We start from the raw sequence: 23,807 nt of genomic DNA, 5'->3' as shown, positions 1-23,807 counted from the left end.
TTGAAAAACAAATTCACATCTTTAAACAGCACCAGGCCATGCTTTTGCTTTGTGCATACCATATTACTAATTTTTGAAAGAACTTCAAACATATGTGATAGTAAGAATAACAATTTAAATAATTATAGTTTTAGAGTTCTCTACAATGCCTTCTTGAAGGGTCAGTTTCTATAGGGGCCTTCCAAAACAACATATGTCCATTCCAGTTAACCAACTACAAGCAGGAAGGAATGTAATCTGTTCTTTGTATGTGGACATGGTGGACTGGAAAGTAGAGTGAGAAAACATCAGTTCCAGATTGTGCTCTACATCTTGATGACTTCTGACTAGCTTCTCGGAACTCTAGGTTTACTTGAAAATTACCATAATACCTACCACACTGAATAGTTCAGAGGATTACCTGATTCACAAAAGTATCTCTTTACAGACAGCAAATGAGAGGAAATGGGAGCCGCAATTCATTTTTCTGAGCAGATGAATCCCTGATATGGCACTGGGGTCAGAAAGAAGTGGGGGAAAATGTCAACCCAGTGATGTCATCCCATTTACCGGCCCTAAGATTCTTCGGCATCTGGGTTGCTGTCTCGGCACACCTGAGAAAACCCTGGCACTCTGACTTTGCACAAAGGCACCATTAAGGCTCTCTCTGCTTGCTCAATTTTCAGCAGGTCTTCTAAACCACAGGAGTGTTCACGGTCTGAAGCACAAAAACATACTCGCATCTACTACGTCTCCCCATTCTCGCTTACGCACCACTCGCTCGAAGGTGGGGACGGGGAGTGGCTTAGGGTTTATAAAGCTTGCCAGCCAATGAGTACGCTGCCTTCCTTCCGGTCGGCGATCCGACCAATCCAAGCAGATCGGTGAAATCTTCGGCTCTACTCGGCTCTTTTCGCTGATGCGGGCAGCTCGGGGGCCGCCACAGCTAGAGAGACGCTTTCCTTTTTAATTTTTTTTTCCATGTGTTCACTTCCGGGTCCGGCGCCGATCCGGATGCTCGAGGCAGAAGGATGTTTGACCTCCGGATAAGTGAGGTGCCGCTGTGCATTCATTCCCGACTGCATCGGTGGCGACAGCAGCGGCCCGGGCGGCGACTCTCCGGCCAGCGGCGGCGGTAGGAGGCACTGGCAGTAGTGCGGAGACGTAGTCCGAGCCGGGCCGAGCTGCGTTACCTCTTTCGCTCGTTCCTTCCCCCCTACCTCGCTCGATCCCTCCCTGCGTGGCTCGCTTTCCTCCTCCGGCCGCCGGCGGGTGTGATGTGCCGTCGCCGCTGCCCCAGTCGCCGCTGACTATCGGAGTGGGGGCGCCGCCCGCGCCCGGGACCGACCCCGCCGCTCGCCGCGCCTCTGAGGTAAAGCCCCCTCCGCGGTGCTCCGCTGGCTGGCCCGGCCCGGTTGCAGGCTCGGCGCGGCCGCGGGTTCCTGCCTCCCGGGTGGGGCTGGGTGGGCTGGGGTCCCGGGCTGGCTGGGGAGGGCTGCGGCGGGGGCGGCGCCGCGGGCGGGGGCGCGGGAAGAGTAGGCGAGGACCCGGGCTGGCGGCGCGGAGGCGCGGGCCGGAGGGGGCCGCGGCCGCGGGATGAGGGCGCCGAGGGGGCCGCAGGCGGCGGGCCGGGCTGGGTGCAAAAGTTGCCCGAGTGGTGCGGCGGGAGCGGGGACGCCTGGGAGGTGGGCGAACTGGCTTTAGGCGGGGGCTTCTTTTAGAAGGGCTTTTGAGGAGGTGAGTGCAGCCCCCTGTGCTGCTCGATGTACCCACATAATTACCTTCGGAATGGGGATTTTGGATAAGAGCAAGGCAAGGAGCTGTGGAAGGAGGTGGCAGGGGCCAGCATTCAGTTCAGGGATAAACTTCCCGTTGGGGTGTTTGTTTTAAAGGAGGGGGCAGGGATTTACCTATTTGATAGAGCTTTAGACTTAGCTCCAAACTTAACCAAGGCATTAGTCAAAAGGCAACAAAATAACTGATGGTTACTGTTACGGTGCTGGTTTGTTTGTTTATTCCTCATGCAGGGGAAGAGGCACACAGAAGAGTCGTTCCTCTTGGTCTACAGCCCCCACATTTCTCTTCAGCAGTGTGGTGATGGAAATGTGTGTGTGCTCCTGGGGTGGGGGTAGTTAGGCCTGTGTCATGATCATTCCAGTTCTCCCACCTCATGTTTCAGGAAAGGAGGAAAAGTTAATGGGCGAGAGTCAGTCTGTGTGGGAGACAGCTACTGTTGCTACACTGTGCGAATTAGTTTTAACTCTGTTGTGTTGAGTACCCAGGCTGTTCAGTCTGTGGCCTCCTTCAAACCTTAGGTAGTAACTTATACTGAAAAAGAGAAAATTAAAAACCTTATTTTTCATAAATTAAAAAAAATATGCCATTTACTCCTTTAACTCTTGCAATTATTTCTTGTGATTGTCAGTGACTTTTGGTTACAGATAGTAAGAGATATTGAACTGTAAAATGGAATACTTTATGAAATAAAAAAAAAACCTTAATTTTAAAATCATGTATGTTTCTTTGAAGAATATGGAGTTTCCCCATGTATAAATACATCGTGGAAGAAAAATACCACACAAATTATTATAAGAATAATTTAGAATTAGAAAGATGTGAGGCTGGTTTAAGAAAACATTTTCCACCAACAAAACAAAACAAAACAAAACAAAACCAAAAAACCCAACCAGATTTGATATGTGACATTCTCAGTAACTTTTTTTGTTTGAATGTGCCTATTATTTTATAATTACTTTCAAACTTTGCTCCAGCTGTTTCCTGAATTCAGATAGATTATTTTCATATTTTCTATATATGTTGAAACCTTTATAGTTGCACAAAAAGATGAAAATTATGTTTATAGGTATTGGAAGAAAGATGTTATGAAATACATTGTATGTCTTTGGCATGGATACTTAACAGAATGTTTAGATACTTTTGCTTTAAGTGAGCTTGCATTTCAGCATATGCATCAGGTAGAAGTAGTTTTTATTAGAAGAGGGGAGAGAAAGTTTTACTGTTGACACAAATAAGACTTTCTGAAGAGATTTTGAGAGATTATCTTAGTGATGATTTATTTTGTTCATATACCTGCTATTTGAATTATGTAATTATTGACATTTTCATCATTAGGTTTGTAAGCAATAACAATGTATTAACAAAATCTTCAAAATATGAAATTTCTTTAAAATAAAGTACTGGGATTAGAATCAAGGAATTTAATTCAGTCCACATCTTTACTACATGTAAAATAGTGATATTTGTGTGTGTGTGAGAGAGAGAAAGAGGGAGAGGGAGTTATATTAATTTTTGACTGGAGAATTACAAATGAATGTGACACACTCCATCTGGGCCTTAAAGTATTTTAAAAGGCAAAATCAGGACTGGAGGTATTATTCCTCTAGGTGAAGGGAGCAGCCTGAGTGTAGGCATATGATTGGGTGTTATAATACCTGTTGAGCTGGACATAAGGTTGCTGTACCAGGAGGTGCTGTGGAAGAGGAAGCTATGAAAATAGGTGGAGATCAGGCCATGGAAGTTCAGAATGCCTTGTATTAAAAAATGAGTCAGTTCAAGGCGTGAAGGTTCTATGTATGTGTTCTATGCTGGTAGTAGTTAGATAAGTAAGGCTATTAAGTTTAAGGAAAAAAAAATTGTTAACAGTAGTCAACTTGCTATCATTTATGCTACCAGAGGAAATTAGAAAAGTATATGATCTAAAAGTTTATGCATTTTAAAAATATTTCTTTACTTGCATTTGTATATGGGTGTGTCTGGTAATCTGATAATTGGTTTTACATGAAATAAATCCAGATTGTAAAAATGTGACTCAGAAAGGAATTGGAAGCGCTCCAGTTACTTCTCTGTGTCCCTTCTGATCCATCCTGTGGTTTCCATGTGGTGGTCTCCATTATTCTGGTTTGGTTTTTTAGTTCAGATTCCTCCCTACCGCCCCCAGAAAGGACCAAATGATATTTTAATTTCAAAGGGATTCCAAAATAGTGTATCAGCTGAATAGAGGGAATACTGAAATATTAAATAGCAAAATAAAATATAGGGCATTGGGTAGTTCCATCAGTGTCAATACATTTGAAAATGAGATTTATTATGGATAATATGAAGCATAATCTATACAAGAAAACTATTAACTATAACAGTGGGACAATAAAATGAGAACTTCCACAGTTCCAGGTAAATATATATGAGGTTTTTAGTCATCTTAAATATCAGATGACCCTAAAATAATTGAACCCCAAACTTATCAAAGGAATGCTTAGAAAAATATGACCCTTGCAACAACCAGTTTCTGAGTTTATGTAGAATAAAAATCCTAACTTATTTTCCTCTTAGCATTCCTAAAGGACTTACATTGTAACTGAATTTGTGTTATCTTAAACTTCTCTCAAACAATAATACCTGTTACAATTTGTTTTCAGTACCTGCTTTGTGTTGAGAGCATAAATGATACTGTTAAGACAGCTATGAGTTGTATGGTTTAACTCCCATTTTGAGAGCAGGAAGTCAGTCTTTTAGAGTTGAACCTGTTGAAGACAAAACTTGGGATTAGCAGAATGCATATTTGAATTCTCTTTTCCTTTTCTTTCTTTTTTTTTTCTTTCTCCCTGACTTTATATCTTAAACCTATTTGTTTCTGAAGCAGTTGGTACTTTGTGATATCACTTGATACTGTTAGTATGACTGTTGGTGTGTCAAAATATATTCTTGGAAGTGGTAGTTTGGGGGTATCTGTCTTTTTCTAATTGTAGAAATTCTGTAGTATGGTTCCTGTAACTTGAACTACCTCAGAACACTGTTGTAATAAGTCTACAGAACAGAATTATTATATTTGGGATATGTAGAAATTAAGTGTGTACTATCCATTAAATGAAGTGACTTTGGAGGGCCTTTGAACTACTCAGAAAATATGAAATGAGAGAGATACAGAATGAGAGAGATATGGGTGGGGGTAAATAACTTTTAGAATCATTGTGGAGGATACTTTTTATAGCTCCCTTCTCAAAGTTGAAATCTAAAAGTTGTGCATGTTTGAAGTTCCCTCCTGTTATGGGACCTGAGGTTGCACACTGATTTGTTTTTTATATCTTCTCCTTCCACTTTCTGACATCTTGTAATTCTTGCTCATGAACATGAAGTGTTTGTGTATTTGGGAGATGAGACATACGTTTTAGTCATTTTCTTTACTAATGATGTGTTATATAGTTATAATTAAATTTAATGAAAATTTATGACTAGATCACATCCACTTTTTTTTACACTTCAATGGAATTAAATCTTATGTTAGATATTATTTTTCTTAAATTTTAATGCTTTTTTTCTCTAGTAATATTAGAATTGAAGCTGAGCTCAAAGTTAGTGCATTTGTTTAGATGACTGTGCTATCTGAAAGCATTTTCTTTAGCTGATAGCTATGTTTCGGAGTGGGCAGAGACAAATCATTGAGATGCTGACTCTGCCATTATCTTCCTTATTAGGATTCAGAGAATTCATATAAAGTGCCAAAATATGATGTTCTTTAAATTTTCCTTCATTTCAGAAGTTGTTGATATATATGAATTGTTGGAGGGTTGATTGGTTGGAGGAATAACCAAAGACTAACTCATTATAGGAGAATGTCTCTTAGCTGAACTCTCTCTAACTCACTCATGAGATTAAATGATACTTCATTCTCTCCATAGAATTAACTGATTGATGCCAGTTGTGGTAGCACACCTGTAATCCCAGCGGTTTGGGAGGTTGAGGCAGGAGTTCAAAGTCATTCTCAACTATTTAGTGAGGCCCTAAGCAACTCAGTGAGACCCTGTCTCTAAATAAAATGTTAAAGGGCTGGAGATGTGGCTCAGTGGTTAAGTGCCCTGGGTCGATCCCTGGTACCAAAAAGAAAAAAACAGGGAAAAGAAAAAAAAAAAAAAGAAAGAAAGAATTAACTGAGGACTATACTACATTGACTGGCAGTAAACTACTCTCTGGTTTGCTCTTGAACTATTATTCCCATTAGTTATTATATATTTGCCAAGAATCATTTGTGTTTGTAGTCAACAAACTCTTAGTGGCAATCACAATTGATGTTATTGAGTAGTGTAATGAAATGTTGTTCAGCAAACTCTGAAGGCATAAAGGTGTTTGTATCAGAATCGGTTGGTTGTTTTGAAAACAGGTGAATAGTTAAAATCAACTATAGTGGAAATAGACGAGGATGACATAATTTTAAATGATTGGGAAAAATAAAACCAAATAAGCTAAAAAGATGCTCCAATAAGCTTGCTTTTCAAGTGTTTTTGAGCTGTCTTTCTATACTTAAAAAATATAAACTGGAAATTGCAGGTGATGTACTGTGGGTGTGGTTTTTGCAAGAAAAGCAAAACAGACCTCCCATTCAGTAGACCTGTACTGGGAGAAGAGATCTTGGCTCTGTATTATAAGAGTACCTAGTGACTGTACCTTATTTTATTTTAGTTGCAATAAAATGCTTAAAGTATGTAGATTTTTAAAAGACTTCCTTTTAAAGCTAACTTAAGAACTCTTAGTTAATAATTTATTAAAGAAGCGTCTCCTAAACTTTCCTAGTTTACACTCCTGGTTTACGCTTAGAGATTTATTTAGTGTTATTTTCTTTTGAAAAAGAAATAGATTCTATTATCACTGAACCTACCAGAGATTTCTTCCTTAGGGTGAATTATCTGGTTAAGTGATCAGTCTGATTCTCATATATTTTTCAATATGGTCCCTGATCTGATTTCATATGGTGTCTTAGCTTTTTATATAGCATCAGCATTGGGAAAGAGCCTTTTATAATTCTGACATCTCCTTAACCTAATTAGGGACTTCTGGGGGTAAAATGGATAGAGAAGATTGTTTTTTGAAAGAGAAAATGCCTTATCTTTGTTGTGTGTCTGGAGCACTGGAGCTTGGTGCAAAGCATGCTAGTCTAATAGCTTGCAATAGATTCCCCCCTGATTTATCTAGCTTAGCCCAAGTGGAAAGGAGAACTCGCAGTTAAAAAAGAAGGTCTAGGATGGGGTATCTAGCTTAGCCCAAGTGGAAAGGAGAACTCGCAGTTAAAAAAAGGAGGTCTAGGAGAGGTATATGGGACATGCTTTCATCTGTGTTTCACAACACTACAATGGCTGAAGTGCAGTAAGTAGTTACTGAAATGGAACGTTGAAATAGGGAGGTAGAGTGAGAAGTGAGGGCCTCCTGGTTAGTGCTTCAGAGTTCTGGTCTGCCTGTTTTTCTTGACTCGGCTGTTCTGTTCATTGGATTCATTCTTAGACTGGCAGCAAGATCACTTTTAGAATGCATTGATCAGAGGTGTAGGCATGGAACTCTTCCTCCTATGTCCATCTCTGTCTTTCTCTCTCTGTTTTTGCAAAAATGAGGAAATCTTTTGCATAAGCCTACCAGTATAATTTGTCCCTTTATATTTTATTGATCAATTATGACAAGGGAGATGGGCTTGTTTCTACTAATCAGAATATATTCCCTGTAATTGGTAATGGTATCACATTTCCCTGAATTACATGGTGGAGGAAGGATGTTTTAAAAATACTGTGAGAAGGAATAATGTGGGAGAAATGAATATTATGTAATCAATAGTCATCATTATATTTATTTGTTTTGAGATTGAAAATAAATAATTCATAAAAATGTACTTTGAACTCTAAAGTGTTGTACTGATAAAATGGATGAAAGGTAACTGGTAGAAAGCTGCTTCCATATTGCTATCTTAAATATGCTCAGGTCTGAAAATTTTCAGAACTGAAAACACTGCTAGCTTTTTGATAGACTTTGAGTCAATAAAATAGGTTATCTAAATTATAAGATTATACATTTTTCCCCTTGAAATTAATGCTATTTTAGTTTTAAATTTGTGATACAAACTTGTTTAAATTTTTTTTCAGAGTTACCGTCTTACCTCCTTGTTGAAAAATACCCACAACTTTGATCTTATTAGACTACTTTGTTCCTCATACAATGTGGAAAATAAGTATATTGAGGAAATGAGAGTTTATCTTCAGATAAATTCGAAATTATGGAGTTTCAGTGGGATAGGAAATGATGGTTTTTATCTATTTCAAAAGCCCCAAAATTTATTAGAGGGGTTGGGTGGCACAGGAGGAACACAGAATTTTGGAATTGAAATGAATCATAGGAAGGTTGAGTGAAATGCTCAAGTCACACACTTGATTATTAGAACTCTTGTATCTTTATAGCTAGTGAAGTGTACTTTGTCCAAGAAGTGGGAGGCCATAAAAGTATTCTTCTCTATATTGCAGATTTGCTCAAAACCATGGGCTCCTACTGTAAATCAGTTTAGCCAACCAATTTTAGTACAGATATGTGTTTTCAGGCTTTAGAAAATATTGAACTAGAGGTTTTTTTTTTTTTTCATTCAAAGAGAAACAGACAGATTTTCATCTCCCATTAAGTAGTGAACAACAATAGCAACACAGAGAAATACACACTAAATAATCTCAAACTTGGCCTATTCTAATGAAAAGTCAGAAGCAGAATAAGCGTAAAGCAATTTTTATATTTTTACTTTTAAGAAAATTTTCTGAAACATTTTTCTACCTTCAATATATGTAAAGGAAAGAAATATATATGCATATATATACATGTATGATTATAAATATATAGAGTAAATCCATCTTCTGGAAGAGTATTTATGCTAATGACAGTTATTTATAAATGGGGAGATTTGAGATAATTTGTTACTTTCATACTTTTTGTGCTTCTCTGTATTTCAATTTTCAGCTGTGCTTATATATTTTTTTCTACTATCAGAAAAAAATAATAAAATTTTTTTTGAGGGAAGAAAATAGAATCTCAGGGTATGTTTTCTACCAACTTAAACTTTAATATATAATTCTGCCTTCACTGAATAATACTTTGAATAAAATACTCATTTAATGCATTGATACTTTGTAATTTTCTTTATTCTTAAATTGAATTTATTAAAATTATTTACCTTAAAATTTTCAATTGAAATTGGTCATGTGATACCTTTGGGTACAAGTGTACTTTATAAAAGTAGTGAACTTCAATATATTTTCAAATTATCATTATTTTCTTTAAACTTACTTGGTTTTGACTTCAGGTAGTACCCAAAGCAATGTATTAGAATGTGATATATTAGAATTAAAATTATATTCAGTATTTCCTTTGGTAAAAGGGAAGTGAAAATGTTTTTTTTTCCTGACACTCAGTCTATGTCATGTTTATTTTCTATTTCTGTGAAATTCTTATTCTAGCAATGAATACTGTGCTTTCAAATGGTAGGCAAATATGTAATGTAATGGAGAAAAGACAGAAAATTCATGGTATTCTATTAGTTTTATCATGTACAAATATTTGGCTATATTTTTTAATAAAATCAAATTTTTTTATAAGCCCCTGCCTTAATAATGCTATCATTTTAAAAAATTAATTAATTTATTTATTTTTCTTTTATTTTTTTTATTATAAACAAATGGGATACATGTTGTTTCTCTGTTTGTACATAATAAAATCAAATTTGAGGTATAAAAGTAGCCTGGCATGATTTTGGAAATGAGACTGGTAGGTATCAGTTGTAGGTGACATAAAACAAAAAAAAACTTGATATGTAAATTACGTTTTTATAAAACATTTTATTTTTTATGTTTATTACAAGGATTGGAAAACAATAAGACTTATCTCACCCCAAAAATGTAAATCTTAAAAGATATGGTATCTTTTGGTGCCAATTTTCATTGAAGAAATTGGTAGATTACTTACTGATTTCTTTTTCTGCCAAATGAGTGTCAGGGCATATTGTGGCCAATATATCTTTATGTAATTGAGATTCTGCAAATGTCTGTGGTTAATAAAGTATCAAAATATAATCAATTCTTTAAAATAATACTTTTGAATATTTTCTGATATTCTATTAAAAGTTGATTAGCTGGATTTGTATTGTTTGTTTGCTTATTATCATATGCTTTGCTCTTTATCGTAATACCCTACTAGTGAAGGTTGTGTTTCGAAGACTGCAGAAAAAAATCCTGAGTATTTTTGGGAATGAGAATATCAAATAAGTGAAGATGAACTTAACTATATGGATTAAAAACTTCCAATAAAAAATTGTGTATGTATATACATATGTATTTATATATATACACACATGCATATATGCTTGTGACAGCAAAAGAGAGAAGAAAAATGGAGAGTTTTAAAGATAACCATTGCAGTCTGTGTATGGCCTGGGAATTCCAAACTTTCTTAGTAGATGAGAAAAGAAAAGGGTTTGAGAGACGATGGAATCTACACAGGCTAATTTATATTTTAATCTGGGAATAGGGCCAGCGTATTGGTAAATTTTCAGATTTCTTTAAGTTATTCCAGTTTGCTGCAGGGTTGAGAATTAGTGATTTTTCTCTTCCCTCTACATACAACTTCTAACTATTTTTTCTTTTTCTTTTTTTTTTTTTTTTTTAAAGACTTCCTTTTATTTTCAAGCCATCTTTTAAATTTATCATGGGATGTAAAGATGCATGTAGTAGCCAGAGAACCAGATTTAGAAGTGACATTTCCTCATAGTTACATACCTTGCATCCTGAGTAAGGCTGATATTTTCATTGCACATTAGCAATTTTTGGTAAGCTTAGTTTGACCATTTCTAAGGTTTGGAAAGTTTGTTTAAGGGAACATTTAAGGGAAATTTTATTAAGAATAAATTAAGGTGCCCCTGGAAGTCTCGAGACCTATGTAATAAAAACATATCTTTAAAGTTACTCTAAATCATAAGGAGGCAAGAAATTTTGCTAATCAAAAGTTATTTATTTTAAGCTCATTTATCATATTTAGTGATTCCATTAAATTTTGTTTTTTATGAAACATCAGAACAGAAGAAACTTTTAATGGTTATTTACTGGAACTATACTTCTGCTTTATTCTTTTATACCATTTTTGATGAGGACCTGTGTTTTTTCCCTCAGTGGAAATATTTTACCTCAAAAATAGTATATTGTTTATTGTATATTGTCTACACTGTGTATAGTTAGTAAATGTATACATATAAATACACTATGATAATAGAGTTTTGTAGGCTTATTTTGACATTCATGACAAATTGACGTCCTTTTTATGACTCATTTGGTGCTGTTTCCTGGGTCAGGAACATCCTTACCAGTTATAGCATTTTTCCTCTGGTGACAAATTAGAGCAAGCCATTTTATGATTAATTCAATATGTTCAATTCAATTTAAGAAATATTTTTTCACGGTGACAAATTTGAGTTTGGAGTTCTATAAATTGTGCAAGGGTTAGCTTTCTGAAAACTTTCCTGATAAGAGATTTGTGGTTAGAAATTTAACTTTATGTAAGATTTAGAGAACAAGTTATTAGTGAACCTGTGGAAAACTTTTAGATTATTTTGGGTTTACTAAAACACTACAGTAAAATGAGCATATGATAAAAATAATGACTGCTGTTCTATAGGACAATAATTTCTTATTAATAATCCTAGTATCCAAATTTTTTTTGTATATGTGACACAAATCAATTTTTTCCATGAAATCTGTTCTGAACTATTATCTTGGTTTCATGTATTCATAGATTTCACTGCAAAAATAGAAAATTTTGAGTATAATGCTCTGTCCCAGACTTCTGTGTATCACCCCAGCCTTCACTGAGTGTATATGCATACCATCACCTATCAAAAATCCCCAGACTTTCTGAATTCCAAGACATGTTTGACTGCAAGAACTTTGGGAAACTACCTGCATTAATTTGTGCTTATCCCTCAATAGAAACTACTTAGTATCTTACTTCTCTGTGACAGTTTCAGTAAGAAACTAGTAGTTTTGTTTGTTTTCTTTAAATTATATACACATAAAGAAGCATTTTCCTTTAATCTGTGTTAGTTTCTTTAACAGTTATTGAAAGCTTTTCTGTTTCTTTCCTGACAGTAAGTTGTTAGAACTGAATTTGTGGGCCTTGTGGTCCCAAAAGCACAATGTAATTAGGAAGTTTGAGATGGAAAATGTTTCAGGTAATTTTGACATAACCGAGTATTCTTTAAATGCTGTCTTTAATCCTTCAGGTTATATAATTTTATCTCTGAATGTGCTAACTTCATGCCACAGCACCTGCAGGTAGCCCTCTTTTTGCATATCCTGGCTTCCTTTTTTTTTTTTTTTTTTTTTAATACCAGAAAGAAGCAGGGGTGTGGTTGTAATGCTTCTGTTTTAGTTTCCGTGGACTTCCTTATTTTGTTTTTAAGACTTCATTTCAAAAATCTTTACACCTATTCTTTTTTTTTTCTTTTTAAGCTTTTAGTTCCTGTTCTCTTCCCTATAGTGTTCCCCCCTCTTTTCTTTCCTTTCCTACCCCCTTTTAAAATAGTATTCCTCAAGAAGAGAAACTTAAAATTGTGGTAATCTGTGTCAGAAAAATCTCTAGCTTGTTGGAAAGGTGGCAGAAGTAAGTCTGCCCTGCAGTTTTGTTGTAGTGCATTTTATACTTATTGCTTATTTAAAACGTGATTGATGTCAGGGATTGTGCTGGTCTTGTTTGCCATTTATATTTCCTGTGTTTAGCATATGGTAGACCTCTAATGCTCATGTATTCATTGGATGAATGGATTAATTATTTCTTCTTTTTTTATTAGGAGAATTTAAATATGGAAGAACATTGATTAAATGCCTCATGAGGCACCAAGCTTCTCCCAAACTAGTTTAGTTTGCATTGTCACAATTGTATGAGACAGATCTCAAGCAAGTAAATTGACCCCAAATTTAAATCAAATGATAAACACAAGCATCTGACTTAGTTACTCAGGCTTAAACGTAGAAACATTTTTATAGGCAAATGTTAAATGGCAGAAGTTGAAATTAAATGCATATTGGCTAGCCAGAAAATCTAGTTAAAGGAAATATTTCCTTTTTTTTTTTTATCATTGCCATTAATAATGCTTTTGTTTTTAAGGGTTTTATATTAGTTTTTCTCTTAGTTCTGTTTTAAATTTTCACACTAAAATTCACTCTTCCCACAATCAGGATACAAAATGACTCCATCACCATCTCTCTGAATTCCCTTCGGCTTTGTAGTCAAATCCTACTCCTACTCCTAGCTCTTAAAGACAAACAACCTGTTTTTCTTCCTATAATTTTGTCTCTACAGAATATATGTTGAATCATATGGTATATAGTCTTTTGAACCTGACTTCTTTTAAATCATGTAATCCTATTTTTTTTTTTTTTTGCGGTGCTGGGGATCGAATCCAGGGCCTTGTGCTTGCAAGTCAAGCGCTCTACCAACTGAGCTATCTCCCCATCCCATAAATCATGTAATACTTTTGAGATCCATCTGTATTATGCATGTGTCTGTCTCTTTATTGTTGAGTAATGTTCCATTGTGTGGATGTATTTCAGAACATTTTTCCCATCACCGGTTTAAGCACTTGTTTCTAGTTTGTGGTGATTCCAAATAAAACTACCATAAACATTTGTGTGTAGGTTTTTGTGAGCTTAAGTTTTCATTTCTCTTGGGTTAGTTCCTGGAATTGGGGTTGTTGGGGCATATGGCAGTTGTATTTTTTTTTTTTTTTGTATTTAATCTTTTCTTTTGTCTTAAAAATATTTTTTTTCTTGCACGTATATAGGGGTAATAATGTCTGTCTCAATCTACTGTCTTTCCCATCCCCACCTACCCCACCCTTCCCTTCACTCCCGCTGTACAGTCCAAAGTTCCTTCATTCTTCCCTACCCATCCCCCACTATGGATCAGTATCTGCTTATCAGAGAAGACATTCCGCCTTTGGTTATTTAGGATTGGCTTATTTCACTTAGCATGATCTTCTCCAGTTCCATCCATTTACCTGCAAATGCCATGATTTCATTCTTCTTTAAGGCTGAGTAATACTCTATTGTGCATATGTACCACATTTTCTTTATCCATTCATCTGTTGAAGGGCATCTAGGTTGGTTCCATAGTCTTGTTATCGTGAATTGAGCTGCTGTAAACATTGATGTGACTGCATCACTCTAGTAAGCTGATTTTAAGTCCTTTGGGTATAAACTGAGGAGTGGGATAGCTGGGTCAATTGGTGGTTCCATTCCAAGTTTTCTGAGGAATCTTCATACTGCTTTCCAAAGTGGTTGCACCAATCTGCGGTTCCACCAACAATGTATAATTGTACCTTTTCCCCCACATCCTCGCCAACGCTTATTATTGGCAAGTGTATGTTTAACTCTGAGAATTTGTTAGTTTATACACCAGCAGTATCATGACGGTAACATAATTGTAAATATGATATTTTTATTGGTATAGATGTGTTAGAGAATGACTTAGGGGAGCCTCATTTTTTAGTGAATGCAATCCTCAGTGTCTGTAGAACTGTTCTTGCCCAAGTAATATAGCTGATCTCTGTGGGAAAAACTACACTCTTAATCCTAAGGAGGTTTAAGATACCTTTGGATTCATTCTCTGTTTTCAGGCTATCACACTTTAGAGAAAGATGCTTTTAATTTAGACTGGGCAGGGGGAAAGAAGTAGTTGTACTTTCTCTGCAGAAGTAGTTGAACTTTCTGTTTGTCACTTGTTGCACATTTCATTCTAGAATTTTATAGTTGTTAACTTGATTGTAGTTTACAATCATTTATACTGTCTGTTCTGTGGTTAGATCTTAAAATATGAGCTTTGTAATTAAAATACTTAAACATGAGTACCCTTCTATGAATCTTTTAAATATGTGACCTTTGCCTACACTGGGCTATTATTTGTATATATTATAAGTGAGCTTAGTTTAGGCATAAGTTATAATGCTGAAAAGTGTTTTCAACAGAAACATACATAAAACAAGGTTGTGTTTTGCTTGGTTGATGAAATCTTGTGATCAAAGAGGCTGGCAGGAACCTGAACTTGTATTTTTCCTAGGAGCAGTGGTTCAGTGTTTGATTATTATTCAGTATTTGCAATGACTTTATAAAAGGTAACTACTGTGAATCAGCTGTTTTGATTTTCCTAAGGATCAGAATAATATCATTTTTAATTTACCTAAAAGTGTACTTCAAAGGTTGTGGATTGTGGTGGTATTTAGCTCAGTAAGAGGCTTGATGAGACTTTTTTTTTTTTTTTTTTGGAACCAGGGGTTGAACCTAGGGGTGCTTAACTACTGAGCTACATCCCAGTCCTTTTAATTTTTTAAAAAAAATTTGAAACAGGGTCTTGCCGAGTCTCTTAGGGCTTCACTAAGTTGCTGAGGCTGGCTTTTAACTTGTGATCCTCCTGCTTCAGCCTTCCAAGCTGCTGGGATTATAGGGCATGTGCCACTGCACCTGGCTTCACGAGATCTTTTTGAGGGCAAGTTCACTGCTGTATTTCTAGAAAATATGCCTGTTTCTAGTGCATGGTTATTACTTAGTAAATACTTGTATTTATTGAATGAAAGTAAAGCCTCCAAATGGACCATGATTTTCCCTGATAGCTTGCAGCTTACATTTTTATATTATTATTATTATTGTTATTATTGTTATTATTATTATTATTAGTAGTAGTAGTACTGGAGATTGAACCTAGGGCCTTGCCCATGCCAGGCAGGTGCTTTACCATTGAGCTACCCACTAGTCCTTTAAAAAGTATATTTTATTTTGAGACAGCATCTTGCTAAATTGCCGAGGTTAACCTGAAACTTGTTCTGCTCTTGCTTCAAGACTCCATGTATCTGGGATTACAGGCATGCACCACCTTACAAGTTTTATATCATTGCTGTGGTTAGAGTTTGCAATTAAGTTGTGATTATAGATAGTGAGATGATTTGATCATATTAATTGATAAATATTTTAGTGATGCAGATTTGGGGCTTGATTTTTGATTCCTGTCATTCTTTTTTTTTTTTTTTTTTTTTTTTTTTGGTACTGGGGATTGAACCCAGCGGTGTTTAACCACAGAGTTACATCCCTTTCCCTTTTTCTTTTTTGGTTTTGAGACAGGGTCTTGCTTAGTTTCTTAGTGCTTCATTAAGTTGCTGAGGCTGACTTTGAACTTGCTATCCTTCTGCCTCAGCCTCCCAAGCCAAGCCTCTGGGATTACTGTTATGCACCATTACTTCTGGCTGATTCTTGTCTTCCTTAAGGGAGCAGGAGGTGAGGGTGATCTGTGTTTCTCTAGGTGTACATCTAATAAATGCTTAGGAAGCTGGCATTCTTAAATATTCTTTCTCCTTCCAACTGTTGAGACACATGAACTGTGATAGAGGTATGGGTATGTAAATTCACTTGTGAAATTGAAAATAGAAGGCACAAAAGACATTTTTGAAGACCAACAAAACACTCATTTCCTGGTGTATTAATGACTTTCTCTTACTGTAATGAAATATCTGAGGCTGAGTGCTTTTATAAAGAAGAGAGGTTTATTTACAGTTCTGGAATTTAAGTGCTTGGTGTCAACATAAACTTGGCTTTGGTGAGAACTTAAAGCTGATGACATCATGGGAGACACACATATGAAAGGGAAAAGTCACATAGACAGGAAGTCTCTCTTCAGAGAATTAACTTAACCTCTTCCAACCCCTAATGACCTAAAGACCTTCTTAGTAGGACTTATCTCTTAAAGTCCTCTTATCATTTTCATGCTGGGTACCAAACTTGTAACACATAAAACCCTGGGAGACATACTTAAACCATACTTAAACCTTAGCACCTAGTTACTAGAAATAATCAGACCTGGATAATTAGAATATTAATTTAATTAGACTTATAGTGATATTTATGTTTACTGAGGAAAGTTAGATTTTAATAAAGTTTCTCACTGAAACCTTAATTGTAACTGATTATAATATATTATGTTTTGATCCTCATACATTTTACAGTAGCTCTAACTGTGGAACCATGTTTTGACCCTAACCTATAGAAATATATTTGGCATTGTAACCAGTGATACATATACATTCATTTAAAGAACTGAAAATCCCATTAAACATGACTTATCCTTATTATATATGTGTACTGTTTCTTTTCTGTTAGATACTATGTCATTTAAAAAATTGTTGCTTGAGATCCATTAAATTGTTTTAATTAATGGATTCTGATCCAGTTTGGATCAGTAATAGAATTGGGTGTTAAAATTTTAAAGGCTAGAAATTTCTGGATCTTGATAGAAATGTACAGGGACATCTCTAGAACTGAGTTTCAAAAATATAAACTGTTGTAGATGATAGTTACTAAATCTTTCTGCGATAAAGAAAGTTTTTGTAGTATGTAATTATAGAAATTGATCTTTATTTTGACATTACAGTTAATGATTTAGCTTTTTAAAAATAAGTGTTTATTCTTTTCTTAGACAACCACAGTTGAGCTAATGCCAGAAACCAGTAACTGGGACACTTGCTGCTAATAGAAGCATGTGATGTAAGGGCTAGCCATCACATCACAAATATCCTTACTCATCTAAATTTTGGAGAAGCCTGAAGACATGTATTGTAATATAATTTTTATGGAGACTGAATAAAGCATTTGACAGACTGAATGAGACATTTCATGTACTAAATATGGAGTTTTTCATTCGAGATAATAAAACTGAGGGGAATCAACACTGTGATGAGTAACATTTGAATATAAAATTTGATTTTTTAAATTTTACAAATGCAAATGAAATTTTGCAAATGCAAAGAATGTTGAATAATATGCTGAACATGAAGAGTTACCCATAGAAACTTAATGCTTAATAGGCAGGTGCATATAACAGTTTTCTTTTGATTCCAACAGTATTTTGGAAGCTAGCTAGAATATTAATAATGATCATTTTCAAAATTTAGAACTGCTCTTTAGTGTTTATTTGAAATCTTTAGCTGGGTCTTGGTGATTTTCTTATGAGGTAGAAAATACTAGACTGACTTAGCTAAAAATAGATTTTTACTATACTGTTTTATCTAGTTTCAGCCTTAAGGAGGTCAGTTGGCTCTGTAAAGTCCTAAATTATTGGATCATGCAGATTAGAGAATCTGGTTTTGTTTTCTGTTTTGAAGATTCATCAGTGATCATCAAATTAGAAGTATGCCAGTGGCCCACATTTCTACTCATATAATCAGATTATGTCTAATGTTTTCTGTATTTAGAAGCTCATTTTTTTATCTCTATTAGTGGATGTTGTTATATGAAAATTGAAATTGTTTATGAAAGCAAAGTAATTGATTTCATATTTGTTCATTTATTGTTGAGGATAATTTCCTTTAGATGAATTCCTTGTCTTTTTAATATAGATACTTAAATGTCAGTGAGAATAATTTTAGAATTGAACATGTTACAAATATTTTATTAATATTTATGCATACTTTTATGTAGCTTTATGCACATTAAATAAATGCATGTTTATCATCTTTAATAGATGGATTAAGATTTCAATTAAAGGAATAAAATCTCTATATAAATTAAAATATTAAGCAGTATAAATATTTTAATTATAAGAAATTGTAAGCAGGGCATGGTTCTATGAAACTTCTCTCAATAGTTTTTATTTCTATGGATGTCTGAGTTTCAAATTTTTAAGGAATATTTCTGTTACCTTCTTTGTAATTTTTGAATTGAAAGCTTCTCTGAAGCAGATACTTAGTTTGTACTATTGATTGCATATGCAGAGATGATAAAATAGTAGGATTGTTTATTGGTCTTTTTAGCAGGTCTTTTTTAGTGGAATAAACACTGAATTTTATATCCAATCATAGTCTATTTTTGACTATTAGAAAGTACAGAAATAAATGTGTTTTGTCCGGTTACCAAGCTTCATAGTATATAATGAGATCATTTTATTTTTAACATTATTTTACTTCCCTCCCTCCCTTCCTCCCTGCCTCCCTCTTCCTTTCCTCCTTTCTTCCTTTCTTCCCTGAAAGTTGAACTCAGGGGCACTCATCCTCAGCCCTGTTTTGTATTTTATTTAAAGACAGGATCTCACTGATCATTGCTAAGGCTGACTTTGAACCTAGGACCCTCCTGCCTCAGCCTCCTGAGCCGCAGGGATTACAGGCGTGTGCCACTGTGCCTGGTCCTCTTTATTTCTCCTTCATCTTTTCTTCTTTAGATGTTGATGGACCTTTATTTTTTATTCATTTACTTATATGTGGTGCTGAGAATTGAACCCAGTGCCTCACACATGCTAGGCAAATGCTCTACCATTGAGCCAAACCCCTAGCTGCCTCCTATTTCTTACATTTGTTTTTTAGTCCTTTTTTTGGTATGTTTATTTTATATGACTCTAAAAACTATTCTTTTGAAAAATAAAGTTGAATTTTAAATAAATAAAATACAAATGTTACCTAGTTTTAAGGATATATTTTTTCTAAGAATGCATTATTTATTCATTTATTTATTGTTATACTGGGGATCAAATCCAGGGCCTTGTGCATGCTAGGCAAATACTGTACCACTGAGCTGTATTTCTAGCTCTAATTCTGAGAATGTATTTATAAAGCAATTTAGTGAGAAAATAACAGTATACTTTTCAGTTATTCTTAACTTTCTTGGATCATGAAATCCTTTTTCTTTTTCTTTTTTTTTTTGTACTGGGAATTGAACCCAGTGGTGCTTTATCATTCAGTTATATTCCCAGCCCTTTTACTTTTTTGAGACAGGGTCTCACTAATTTGCTTAGGGCCTCCCTATGTTGCTATGGCTGATCTCAAACTTGCAATCCTTTTGCCTTAGCCTCCTGAGTTGCTGGGATTACAGGTAAACTTGCCATTGTGCTGGCAGGATCTTATCTTTTAAAATCTGTGGATCTCTTCTTAAAATGCCCAGGGTTGGGTAGAGAGTCATGGTAGGTTAAGAATTCCACAATTGACTTCCCTATGACTGGACTCCATTTACTATTCAAAGTAAGCAAACAATAATAAAAACAAAGACTGATTTGTAGAGGTGCTTAATATTTTACTGCTGAGTCATTTGAAATACCAAGTTTTGACAATATTTTAAAGATATTTTTAGATTGAAAGTTACCTGTTGATAGTAGCATTAATATATTTATTAAGTTAATACCTATATATGGGAGAAATTAAAATAATACACGAAAAGATACATGAGCAATAGTCTCTTGCCTCATATTTCCAATCTCTGATTTTTTTCAGTAGATACACCCAGTTTTAAAAAGTTGTTTTAAAATACTTAGGGTGGTTATTTCCATAATTCTAAATCATATATGCTTACTTTTTCTCTTTTTTTTTTTTTTTTTTTGTGGTGCTGGGGATTTAACCCAGGGCCTTGTGCTTACAAGGTAAGCACTCTACCGACTGAGATATCTCTCCAGCCCTACTTTTCTCTTTGATGATATGTTAAATCTAACATTATATTTTCAGTATCTTTAATCAATTATCTTTTTAAAAAATATTTTTGTTTTTGATGGACCTTTATTTATTTATATGCAGTGCTGAAGATTGAACCCAGTGCCTCACACGTTAGGCAGGTTTTCTACCACTGAACCACAACTGCAGCCCCCAACGAATTATCTTTTAATGATGAGATTTTAGCTCACATTCTCCCATTTCATCTTTTGTCTTTAAATGATTGGGTAGTTACTTTCCTTTGACACTTTAAATAGTGTTCTTTTACCTCTTTCTGGTGCTCATAAATTTTTACATTCTCTCTTAACTTGGTACTATGCAAGATAAAGATATTCTTGCCCTATCCTACCTATACCTTATCTATGTCCTATTAACAGCTAAACGTCTGTTACTTGTACTGTTACTGTTACACTGTTTTGATTGGTAAAATTTATGTTCTTTTCTAGGACATTTATCTTGCTGCTTTTTTTTTTTTTATTATAAGAATGATTTTGAAAGTTGAAAACCAGTTATCTGTGCTTACACTGTTCTGTTTAGCTTTTAGAACCAAGTAGTGCATACGCTAGGTTTCCTTTTCTTTTTTTGCTTAGAATTCTGTAGCCCCTTTTTTCTCCTGCTCAGGAGAATTTTCTTTGATGATTTCTTTTCCTTAATTTGATCCATCTTCCCTCTTAATATCTATTATTAGTTAGAAGTTCAAAGTACTGAATTGTTTGTTTTTGTCTTTTTTTCCTTTTGAAAAATGTATTTTTTTGCTTTGCATATTAGGATTATTCCATTTTATCTTTTATTATTCCATTTACTGTATCATCTTTTTTATACTCTACCTATGTGCTATTGTACTTCTCAGAATTCTCTGAGGAGCTAATTTTAATTTAATTTAGTTTAATTTATGTGTTTGTTTCTAAAGTTCTCTTCTGTTCTTTGGATCTGCTTCCCTCAGGTTTTTTTTCCCCTTCTATATTATGGGGGTATTTTTCTTTCATATTGTTAGCTTTCCGCATAGATCTAGTGATCCTTGATTGTCAGTTCATAATGATGAATCAAGGGATAAGTTAGTATTTTTGGGGTAAAATGTTTGGATTTCCTTTACTGTTCTCTTTGCTTAGTTGTCTTTTTTCTTCATGAATTTCTTAAAGTTCTGTACATGAAAGAGACTTACTAACTATAAGTGTTTAGAAATAGAAAGAACTAATATAATGATATCTATATCTATATCTATATCTATATCTATATATAAACTGTTCTAGGTTTCAGAAAGTCTGCTAGATTTAGGGGTCATAAAGTTACATATAATGGAGTGCTTATCATCAAATTCAACAGGCAATTATAATGTACATAGTATAAAAGTATCTTTAGAAATCTCCTGGCCTAATTCTCCTATCTTATGACTAGTAAAATCAGTTTAGGCAGATTAAGTATTTTGCCCAAGTTAGTAGCTAAATTGATATTCTAAGACTTATTTTGTGTGTTCCTGTGCTCTTTCTAGTACATAGACAGGCAAGCAATATCAAAGAGGTCTGGAAGGATCTCAGGTTCTGAAAGAACTGGAGCAGGGTATAAAACTTGGGATTTGGGTATGAAAAAAGATTATGTTACCCTGATAAGACTCAGTCTTAGAGTAGCCATGTTGGAGAAGCCCACATGACAGGAACTTTAGGAAACTGCTAGAAACTGTAGGCAACCTCTGAAAATTGAGTGTTGCCTTTGATAGCCAGTAAAAAGCTAGAGCCCTCAGTTATACATTCCTGTAAGGATATGAATTCTGTCTACAACCTGAAGGAGATTGGAAGAGAATATTTTCCCACTTTGAGCCACCTACTGAGAATGAGCCCTAGCCAGTAGCTTGACTGCAGCCTGAGCAGATGACTCAGCTAAACTGTGCCCAGGTTTCTCATCTATGGAGACTATAATAAATGTGTGTTGTTTTAAATTTCTGAGTTTGTAGTAATTTGTTACACAGCATTGGAACTAATATGTTTGTTCATGTTCAAGTATATTACATTCTTTGGCATAGTTGTTTTTGTGAAGAAAACATGGTTTCCTATCTAATTTGATAATAAGCCACACCTCACTGTGCCTTAAGATCATGGTAGTCAAAAGACCACTTTTCTCTTCTGGTTTTGACATGATGGGTTTGCACTTGTAATAAAATAAATACAGTGTGATGTGGTGATATGTATGGCACTATAAGCACTGTCAAGTTATAACTGTGCCCCTGTAATTTATAGTGCTCTGAGTAGCAGTGTGAGGTGATAAGAGCACCACATATGATTTGTCATAACCACTCAGTTCTACACTTGTAGAATGAAAACAGCCATAACCACACATACATTTATCAGCAAGGCTTCATTCCTATGTAGCTTTATTGATGAACACTAAAATTTAAATGTCTTATAATTTCCACATGTCACAAAATAGTATTAATCTTATTTTTTCCAACTATGTAAGAATATGAAGACCACTCTTAGGTTGAATGCTGTACAAACATAGGAAATGGGCAGGAGTGAGCCTATAGGTCATACTTTGCTGACCTCTGTTGTGTACAAACATGAAGTAATACTGTTTGATAGATACTGTGATAGGGAAAGTACTAGCATTATGAGACTCCTCATAAAAAATGTTTTAATTAAAAATTAATTTGTTAAACATTTTTTAAAATAAAAATACCTATTACTAGTTTTTAAATAGTTAACTGAATGTGCTGAACTGAATGGAGTAAAATAGAAAATGACTTAAATTTCTCATTAACCACTATTGTCATATATATATCTTGATTTTCCTCCCTTCCATGCCCATGAATGATATCCTACTCAAATTCCATTGATTTCTTGCCATGTATATTTATTTATAAGAATAGTTCAGCTTTGGCAGTGAACTCACTTTCAGGCATTAAGATGACTTATTTCATTTTTGAGATTCAGTTTTAAGGTAATTTATCACTTCTTCCTGCCTTTTTCTCTCCACTTCCTAGTTTCAAAGTTCACTCTGGGCCCTGGGACCTTGTTTTAGGGAAGGGAATTTGGGGCTGTTTCTTAACTCTTCTTTATCCAACATGTTCTGCTGCCCCTTGTTCATGTTGGCTCATGTTGGGCAGAAGCATAGGATATGAAAGGGAAGGACCACGTGTTCTTCAATTTTTTGGTAGGCTCTTAAATACTGTTTCTATTGTGGGGGCAGTTTTGGTTTTTCACAGGCTTTTTATGAACCTCTTATGTAAAACCAACTAACCTACAAGCATATCTACATGTAACTATATGCATACACAAACATTACAAAAAAGGTCTGGACCATGTACACCAAACTGAAAGTAATGGTTACCTCTGAGAAGGGGTGAGTTGAGGGACATGGGGGTGGGCAACCCAAGAAATATATTTACTTCATTTGTGTTATTTGAATTTTCGTTATATGTAGAATGTGCTTTTTGATATTTAATTAATTAAGTATAAATGAAAAGCTATGAAAATAATGTGAAAATTCACCAGCAGAAAATTATTTTCTTCTAAATTAAAAGTAA

General features: G+C 34.9%; 1 protein-coding gene across 9 annotated transcripts in view; it reads left to right on the top strand.

The window, feature by feature from the left end:
- Positions 1-924: 924 nt before the first annotated feature.
- Csnk1g3 (casein kinase 1 gamma 3) overlaps positions 925-23,807 on the top strand; it is a 102,222-nt gene continuing 79,339 nt past the window's right edge. For 3 of the 9 annotated variants that reach the window (XM_047555070.1, XM_047555077.1, XM_047555075.1), the window contains exon 1: positions 928-1,351. The gene's annotated coding sequence lies outside the window, so the exon portion shown is untranslated. Of the gene's footprint in view, positions 1,352-23,807 lie in introns of all 9 variants that reach the window. The other 6 variants (XM_047555073.1, XM_047555074.1, XM_047555072.1 and 3 more) reach the window with 4 other exon arrangements.

This window comes from Sciurus carolinensis, chromosome 6, assembly GCF_902686445.1.
Source record: "Sciurus carolinensis chromosome 6, mSciCar1.2, whole genome shotgun sequence".
Classification (NCBI taxonomy): domain Eukaryota; kingdom Metazoa; phylum Chordata; class Mammalia; order Rodentia; family Sciuridae; genus Sciurus; species Sciurus carolinensis.
The sequence above is the reverse complement of the archived record's forward strand: the minus strand, read 5'-3'. Positions and strand labels throughout refer to the sequence as shown.